The following is a 7,756-nucleotide window of genomic DNA, read 5'->3' on the forward strand; positions in this document are numbered from 1 at the left end:
CTACCTCACTTATTCCTTTGATCCTTTCTGCGATTAAAAATATAATAAGTGATCTACACCTTTTTATATGTTAATATCAACCTTATTGTATCTCTTGCAGTAAAAGAATATTAATAATGAATAACCACTGTGCTAAATAAAAGAAAACCTTTATTACAGAAGAGAAACTTGTCACTAATAACATTAAATAAAATGAACTGCAAAGTAAGTGAATAATACAATAAAAAAATGTTACAATGGAAATACAAATGCTATAAATATTATAGGACAAATTGCAAGATGGAAAAGTTACAGGAGAGAGAAACTAATAAGAATAAAAGTAATACTTTACATAGACCTCCCGATGTTCTGGAGGTCTGTGCTCAAAGACTTCAGCCCATAGAGAATTTTTTTAGGGCTCTGGCTGTATATTTATATACCTCCCCAACCAACCCCTTTCAATGTTAACATGTTGATCAGGTTTTTAAATCAGGGTTTTGAGTCCTCCTCACAGCCCCCCACAGGTGATTCCCTCCCAGCATCGTTTATAGGTACCATAAACAAGTTTTTCCAGATAACCAGTTCTAGCTAAAAAGACCTTCTCAGATATTGCCTCTAGCTACAATACAAAAAGCAGTAACAAAACTAGCTTTCCTGGTCTAGATACAACACAGCTTGTTTTATGATGTCAGCTGTAAGCAATTGTCAGGTACACAGATGGGAGTCAAAAAAGTTCAATATATGATGTTCATTTCATATAAAAATATTAGAATTCAATATTTCCATTACATTTCCCCCTGAAGTTCATTCTTTGAATTTAAAAAAAAAATTGTACCCACCTAAAACAGCCCAGAAGGTTCAACCCCCCCCCCCACCACCACTGCGGCCTCCACTTCTTTTCTTGAACACGACGAAACTCTTATCTGTTCTTATGAACACATCAACATAGACTTGAGACTGAGAAGCCATAGAAATCCTGGTGTCTCTGAGAACTCACATCCAGACCATGAGTGCATGTACAGCGATGTTTACTCACTCCTCTGCCTTGGAAGAGTGGAACTCTAACATCGATTCCGGGATCCTGGCATCTTTTAGCCCCATAACAAGGGAATGCTGTGTGATGTTTGCAAAGATTGGATCGGACCGCGAGATGGCACTTTTCAACATGGTTAAGGAAAGTCCAGTCTTGCACCTTGTTGAAAAATATAGGTGCGCTAAACAAGGTGTTAAGATGAATAACCAAAATAACACATATAAATCACAATTGAATAATCGTGCAATCACATCAAAGTGCATATATTCAGTGAGCCAAAAGTGAACGTGGTCCAGTGCAAAAATTGAATAAAATCAAACAAGTGCCAAAACCAACGATAGTCTGTTTGATTTTATTCAATTTTTGCACTGGACCACGTTCACTTTTGGTTCACTGAATATATTCACTTTGATGTGATTGCACGATTATTCAATTGTGATTTATATGTGTTATTTTGGTTATTCATCTTAACACCTTGTTTAGCGCACCTATATTTTTCAACATTCATTTCACTTGGTTTAAGTTCAGGTAGCAGCTTTACCCCTATCAGCGCACCCTAATTTTTCAATACAGTCTTGCACCTTGTCTCAAGCTATGGCATGGTGGTCGTTGTTGCTTCTTCAGGTGGTGGTAAGGAAGGCCTCCGGACAGTTGTGCATGAATGTGTGGCCATTAAGGATTATTTCTTATAAGGGTTATAATGTTAACAGGTAAAGCTCGGGTTAAAGCAGTAGGCAGGTTGAGGGATGTAAAATATAATAAAATAAGACCTGGATTTACAGGGATACCCTGGTTTCAATGTTTGTTAAATATGGTTCTGTGGGTTCCCACCTGACTCTTGAAGCGGAGTCGGGAAGAATGTTATAATTCACAACAAAGAATTATATGACTGGTGCCTTAGTTACATTATCTAAGAGAATAGAAGATAAAAATCAAAAGAACAACTTAGAGAGCATAATATTAAACTAGGAAAAGGAAGAAAGATAGGTAAGTAATGAAAAATGAACAAAACGGATAATACAAATAACAATGAAAAATAAAAATATAAAAAATTAAAAAATATATAAAAAAAATAAAATCAAATAAAAAATATATAAAAATGACAGATTTAATGCTGCTCCAACTAAGATTTTTATTTATAGTTACAGAGCATTGAATCTGTATTAAAAGAAATTCACTAATACATAGTTGCCCTGAAGTCTATTGTTGACTGCACTGAAAATGGAGAAAAAAATTTGCAGGTCAGGTACACAAATATTAAGGAGAGAGTAAAAAAAGTTGATAAAATAAATAAATACTTTTTTTAGAATTTAGGTAAACCTGACTGCACTTTCTGACTCCAATTTAGAGGCTTCTCCCTAAGAACAAAAAAAACAGAAACAAAAATGCAGTATGTTGTTCTAGGGTCCTCTCTTAATTCTGTAAATTCTTTGTACTTGTCTGGATTGGATCAGGCTTTTTCAGAGATTAGTTTCTGAGTTATGCCCCGTACACACGTGCAGATTATCTGCAGACTTTTGTCTGCAGACTTACCTTTTCTATGTAGTGCAAGGGCCTGCCGGATTGCATACAAATTGAAAGTGTTTAGGTTTGACCTCATATTATATGGTTTTGGTAAGTCTGCAGACAAAAGTCTGCAGATAATCTGCACGTGTGTATGGGGCATTAGTGGCCTCTTTGTTCCTCAAGAGGAGATACCTTGTTGAGGTACACATTCTTATAGCTTTGATGTTCATTTTCCTGATAGTAATGCACATTATTAATTGCATCAGGAAAAGCAACAGGGATACACAGATCAGGACAATAACAGGGTGGAGTAAAATATTTAGGAAAGCTGTGGCTTTAGGACTGTACCCGAATAAACTTTCCCACCAGGAAACCTTAGCATCTCCGTCTAATGCGTGGGATACTTGGATTAATCTCTTTTGATCATGAGTGAATTGTATAGTGGCTTGTTTCTCTGACTCTCTTAAAACTTTTAAAATCTTATACTGTTGTCCAAAGTCTAATAGCCAAGCTTTTAGCTCAGTCCCAAATCGCAGAGGAAGTTTCTATAGGCATATGGGTGTGTTGGGTTTAATATCAAGCCTTTTCTCTGGGGTAATAGGGGTACGTCCTTGTGTCCCTGCTATATCTATTCCAAGGACAGGAAAAGATGTACAGTAGACTCCCTGTGATAGTGAACCACGCTGAGTGCAGTTCAACCCGTATGCAGAATATAGGGCATTACTGGACATTTGATACCAGCACCAATACCCTTGCCCAAAGTATTTTAAATAAGGTTGTGACAATTCCTCTGCATCCATGAGACATGACCCTTCCTTGTGCCAGCATTGCTGTCTCAAGATCCTGTCCTGTTTCCCTTGGCATAACACAACTCCTTCCTTTCTCCAGCACCCATCAGTATCAATCATCTGAGGTTGTCCGGACTCATAAACCATCAGATCATGATGGACTCGGGGGTGTAACATGGTAGAGTCCGATAGGATAGTACCCAAATTGACTGTGGTTTATGCACGATGTTCAGTCCCTGAAACCGGAATCAGGGATGAGACAGTGCAGGTCAGGTTTTTACAGCCATGGAACTGAGTCATCCACCAATCCATATGACTCACAGCAAACCTGGATACTACCCTACCTGCTTGTTTTCTTAAATTTAGTGGAAATTGCCCTGCCGAAAACGAGGCAATCATTACTCTGAGGTCCTGAGACAATTCTGATTGTACCTGGGTGGAAGGTAAAGCAAGTTGGATTTCTTCCTGTACCTTGGATAATCCTGCTATTAATCCTGTGAATTTTTGTTTCATTACCTCAGCTACTGAGGCAGTAGCATCTATGTGAGCATGTTGTAGGTTTTCGAGGATATGATTCACATCTAGCTGCACCTTAACCCCTTCCCCAACATGTTGTGCCAACCCTCCTAGCTTGTTTCTGAGCACCTCTAGATCCATTGTGTTTAGGGCCCCCAGTGCCACGCCCCCAGCTCCTAAGGCAGAGTCTATTAAGCCTCTCTTTGCTCTAGTATTGGAATGTTCTGAATATCCAGATTGCAGCCAATCCTTCAACATGTATACCTGATTCTTGATGAAGGCTGCACACCTTTTATCCCATTTATTAACCTGGAAATCAGATAAAGTTATCCTCCATGTATACAACATAAATTGCGTTTCTGTTAGTACTGTCCAGTGAGAGGAGAGTAAAGGGACAACTAGATCTGTAAACAAGGTGCATACCACTAAACGATAGACACAAGCAGCGCTAAATAGCAAAACTCAATATAAAATATAAATTCCCTTATGTAAAGTCCATGCATAAGATAAACCAGCAAAGTCCAGTTTAGAGAAAGTCCATCACCCTGGCAGTGTTCCGATAGGGCTATGAGGAAGAGATATAAAAACTTAAAGCAGATGCCGGTCAGCCTCCACCACACCATGTGTTTGTAATGTTCTGGTACCTTTGGGTACCCTAATTACTCTTTCATAAGTGTATGCGCCCCACCATTCTCTTTTGGTAAGGTGCGCATACACCTTTAAGACTGATGCTGTCATCACTGAGCGCCGGACTGGATGGCTATTTAGATCGCCGGCTCTCACTCACATGTGTTCGTTCAAACTGCTTTGTGCCTTGATGCTAACCTGTCTTGAAGCTCACATGCTTGCAAGCATACCTCGCTGTCGGAACCACGCTGCGCTGATCCCTGTATCCCGCTACCGGATCATCCGCTCTTGCCGAACCTCTCCTCTGCTACATTGCTATTAGTGATAAGTACCCCACAGGGGAAACCTCTATAACCTTTATACTAAAGCTTACACTATCTAGCTCTGCATACTAAGGACTATTACTACATCTGCATTATCTAAGATTGCTAGCTCTTGAGCCTACTACCACCTGTTCTTGCACTGGGTTGATCTCTCTTGTATGTCCACCTGCTACTCTGTCATCTACTACCATACATGATTGCTAAACCTATCTGCATCGCATCTACTACTATCTTACTTTCAAGAACATTTCCTTTCAAGTGTCTGTCATCTACCATCTCTACCCAACCTGTCTCTTCAGCCTATCATCACTGTGTTACTATATACATAAGTCACTCTAGGAAACATCTTATTGAGTGTGTGTATTTACTTGCTGAATTGAGATCATCCACACATGATGAGTCATTGAGAGTTGGGAATGGTGTCTCAGCGTTTCTCTACATGACTACTGAAGCGGAATATTTCTGCAGCTGAAAATCCACATCATACGTAAAACGCAGGAGCGTTACAGTGTTCCACCCAAAGGCAATACTCTTACCAGATAGCAGAATATCTCAAGCCCATCATAGTTGATATACACCACATATCTCCATAGGACTCGGCATACAAAGAAATCAGACCCAATTGCAATGTCCTCCAACTCAGTCATGCGTGTCAGGAAGGAATAAGAAGTGTACATAGGGCAATATTGTTCAGATAAAAAATACACCTATATTTAAAATCCTTCTCCCATTACACTCACATGAACATAGAATAAAAACAGCATATCGTTCTGAAGGCAATCCGAGGCCTGCCGGCCGCTTACCGGACTCCCGCGCGCTCTTCGGCGTCCCGGAAGTTGCCGATCGTTGTGCTGGACAGCGTCTCATTGCCAAGGTGACCGCGCAAGTCACCGCCCTAACGCGCTTTGTCAGAGACTTCTACGGAGGGCGTGCTTGCGCGGTCACGTCACTCCCTTTTTATCTGGTCCGTCTGCTCGGCGTTAACCACCTCAGTGCCATCGCTACTGCTGCGGTCAGCCTGACAGCGGAGGAACCGACTCGAAGTAAATCTTCAAGTTTACCAGAGATACATTGAACAATGATTACAGAGACAGTTCGGCATTGCTTCTTTGTGATGAGCGGTGTTACCACCTTCATCTCATCGGAACCTCTCACTGCCATTGCCCATTAATGCCGCACTCACAGTATCCCGGTATCGTTGTATCTATGTGTGGAGAGATCGATGGCCGATGGCAGCATATAAACTGTACAACATGTTCACATTATACTAACCATGCACAGTACTGCCCTAATTCTACATGTGCAAGGTAGTAAACATCCATATGTGTCACAAATGCTGAAATATTAATATGCCCATCTGGGTCTCAATTATACATATAAATCTGCTTGTTCAGACAATATGTTACAATACCTCCAACAAATGTCATATGTACTTAAATATGCACTAAATTTGCTGATATCTACCTGCATGTGTAAGTGCAAAGTGCACCACATGACCTATATATGTTTAAAAAAGCCTTAGTGTCACTTGGGCATATTGTAACATACACCTACATATGGCAAACAGGCCCAGATCCCCTCGGGGTGTTGATGCCTCCCCTAGGGTAAAAAGTTTCTTGTTCTGGCCTCCTAATGCCCATTTTGAACATATTCAGTGCTTAAAATGTTAAAAATGGACATAAATATAATATTAATGCACTATAAAAAAATAGACCAACTATTAATATTATAATAAAATCTTAATATTAAGATGAAAATTAAAATAATATAATATCAAAAATTATATAATATCAAAAATTATATGTAATTAATATTATTATTAGACCGAAGCTAGTGAACAAAGGGGATAAATAGATCATGGCCTAGAGAGATCATATCACCGGTACACCCAAATACCGAGATGGACTACTAGGAGACCGCCTACATGTGATGGTCTCACCTGTGAATGCCTCAGTAGTCACTTATGAAGCAATTCACATCTAGTTCTACATTCAAACCTCTCGGCTGCAGAACATCTGTCAGGTAGATCCAATAGGTCTCCCTCCGTGACAGTTCCCTTACCATGTTAGATCCTCTCCAATTGGGGTATATCCTGTCAATACCCCAAAACTTCAGGCCTGATGGATCCTTGTTATGCTTCTCCCTGAAGTGCAGAGGTACACTGTGATCCTTATCGCCTTTAATAATCTTGGCTATGTGTTCAGACACTCTTTTTGTTAAAGTTCTTTTCGTGCGCCCAACATACATCCGGCCACAGGGACATTCTAAGCAATAAACCACGTGTGTTGTTAAACACGTGATACATTCCTTGATGTCAAACTGTTGGCCATTTGCACTGGAAGTAAACCTTCTTATTCCGCGTACAGGTTCTTTGACTTGTTTACAGGATGTACATCTTCGGCATGCATAGAACCCCTCACGGTCAAAAAACATTTTTGGTCTCGTGGGGGGATCTATGATTTTCTGTACTACTTTGTCGCCATAAGATGTACCTTTCCTATTGATGAAAGTGGGGTTCTGAGGAGTCACCTTTGTGACTTATTAGAATAGAAGAATTATTTCATCTCTATTGTCTCCATTAGTGAGCTGGGTTTCAAGGATATTGATTTTAGATTCATTTACGTTGTTTATGCATCAGCAGTTTTTCTTGAGAATCTTCAGTTGTATTACCGTCATTTAAATAATTAGAGTGGCTCACTTTAAGAGGAGAGCGCTGATTTCTACTTTTTGACTATGATTTTCTGTACTACTTTGTCGCCATAAGATGTACCTTTCCTATTGATGAAAGTGGGGTTCTGAGGAATCACCTTTCCTAGTAATTTGTCCATGCACAGGACTCCCCAGTGCCTCTTGAAGATGTTCTCGACTTCTTTGTGCTGCTCACTATAATTTGATATAAACCCCCACTCGTGGTTGTTATTCTCTACAGGTACCTTGTCTCGCAAACATTGCTCCTGTGAGTAACAGCCTACTTCCTGTCTAGT

At 39.9% G+C, this 7,756-nt stretch overlaps 1 pseudogene across 1 annotated transcript; it reads right to left on the reverse strand.

The window, feature by feature from the left end:
* Positions 1–2,613: 2,613 nt before the first annotated feature.
* On the reverse strand, positions 2,614–4,170 carry LOC309556478 (annotated as a pseudogene). Its single transcript has one exon. The product of its transcript is annotated as an uncharacterized misc_RNA (transcript).
* Positions 4,171–7,756: the final 3,586 nt, after the last annotated feature.

Source organism: Pelophylax lessonae, assembly GCF_965119305.1.
Source record: "Pelophylax lessonae genome assembly, chromosome: 5".
Lineage (NCBI taxonomy): Eukaryota > Metazoa > Chordata > Amphibia > Anura > Ranidae > Pelophylax > Pelophylax lessonae.